At 33.9% G+C, this 2,109-nt stretch overlaps 1 non-coding gene across 1 annotated transcript; it reads right to left on the bottom strand.

The window, feature by feature from the left end:
- Window positions 1-1,485: 1,485 nt before the first annotated feature.
- Window positions 1,486-1,649, bottom strand: LOC116477747 (U1 spliceosomal RNA). The gene has a single exon (XR_004250628.1). It is a non-coding gene; the product is annotated as a U1 spliceosomal RNA (small nuclear RNA).
- Window positions 1,650-2,109: the final 460 nt, after the last annotated feature.

Here is a 2,109-nt window from a genome sequence, read left to right as displayed (position 1 = left end):
TATGACAATTATAATTTTTTAATTTTAGATAAAATAAGTAATACACACACACACGCCTATATATTTCTGAGTTTTGTCACAATATAAAATATATTAACTTCAAGATTTGCATTTGCAAGCTATACTGAGTTAATTCTAGATCACAGAATAAATACATTGGTTAAGTTTGTTGCCAAATAATGAAAAGTGAATGAAAAGTAAGGTCAAAAGAAACAATAAAAATAAAATAAACAGAATCTGGATTTATAAGATACTTGGGAAGCTCATAAAATATTTTTAAGTAGGTCACATTTTTCTTCATGTCATATAACACAAAAACCAGTTGCCATTGTTTAAAGATGTGATTTTACTTTTAAAAATAGTTTTGCTTCATATTTTCTTTTCTTTTCTTTTCTTTTTTCTTTCTTTCTTTCTTTCTTTTTTTTTTTTTTTTTGAGATGGAGTTTTACTTTTGTTGTCCAGGCTGGAGTGCAGTGGTGCAATCTCAGCTCACTGCAACCTTCACCTTCTGGGTTCAAGTGATTTTCCTGCCTCAGCCTCCCAAGTAGCTGGGATTACAGGCATATGCCACCATGCCAGGCTAATTTTGTATTGTTAATACAGATGAGCTTTCACTATATTGTAAAGTATGGTCTCAAACTCCTGACCTCAGGTGATCCATTCATCTCAGCCTCCCAAAATGCTGGGATTCCAGGCATGAGCCACTGTGCCCAGCCTGCTTCATATTTTCTATCTTCTTATTACTCAGAATGAATGGATTCTTCTGGGTGTGGTAATGAATTCTTCTTCCAATAGCTAAAGTCATCTCACTACTCATGTATATAAAATATTATCTGTTGTGGATGGCATATATTTTTATTCCAAGGTATAAAGTTCCATTACATAGTAATAGAAAAATTTCAACATGGGTATTTTAAGAATTGTATATGGCATTAAAGATTAGAGGAAAATTAATCTCCCAAGAAGGGTAACAGAAACATATTTCCTTGCAATATTTTAAAACCAGGCAAGGCAGAACATTACAAAATTAGTGCTAGAAGATTATCTGGTATGTTCAGGGATCTGGGACGTGAAACCGAAGATACTTACTTCAGCCTTCACCAAGTTTTACTGCTTAAGAAAAAGATGAAGAATAGTATCTCTTAAAATATTTTTCAATATGAAAGTTTGCCTCTTACAGTAGAGCTAGGGTATATAAAACCATTTTCTCATTGCATGGGGGTGCATTTCTGATAATCATCAAAAATATGTGCTTAGACAACACATTTGCTGGATTAGGTATGTCATTTTGGACTACCAGTTAAAAAATACACTCTGAAAAATCCTGTCAGAGATTTGTCCTTGTTTAAACCCACAATGAATTACCATATCCCAATACTTAGACTTTTCTTAGTCAAATTAAGGCAGGTTCTATAAATCAAGGCAATCAAGCAGTAACGCCAAGGTCTTCCATTGCCTTAGACACTCTAAATGGCCAGATTTTTCTTTGTGTGTGTGTGAATGCAGTCCCCCACTACCACAAATTATGCAGTCAAGTTTCCCACATTTGGGGAAATCGCAGGGGTCAGTACATCCGGAGTGCAATGGATAAGCCTTGGCCTGCGAAAACGACCTTCGTGATCATGGTATCTCCCCTGCCAGATAAGTATAGGCCAGGTTTTGGCAGTTGCAATTAACTAGAATAAATTTTGTTTATTAACTTACAAATAAATTGAAGTAAATGTTAGAATGCTTATCTCAAAGAACTTGTTAGGGTACAATTCTCAGAATGTGGTATTAAAAATGATTATTTGATTATTGTAATTGTGAATGATTATTTTTCACTGGAAGGTGTTACGGTCATCAGCCAAGTTCTAGCAGCAGGAAATTATTGTTTGTGGTTCGCACTGTCCATGGTCTACAATGATGATTGATTCAGCCAAACAGGGTGATTGTACTTTCTACATTTTAGACTCTCTAGCTACTGAGTGCAATGTAAAATACTGGCAAAAATCTCAGTGTATTTGATAGAATTTCAAAAACAGTTAAAGAACTGACCACTGTTAATAAAATTCTGAAACATCAACAAATTTGAATTAAAATAAATTTTACATTATTTCGAACATCAAT

The sequence above is a fragment of the Hylobates moloch genome, unplaced genomic scaffold (genome assembly GCF_009828535.3).
Source record: "Hylobates moloch isolate HMO894 unplaced genomic scaffold, HMol_V3 SCAFFOLD_2, whole genome shotgun sequence".
NCBI lineage: Eukaryota > Metazoa > Chordata > Mammalia > Primates > Hylobatidae > Hylobates > Hylobates moloch.
This window is presented reverse-complemented; position numbering and strand designations above follow the sequence as displayed.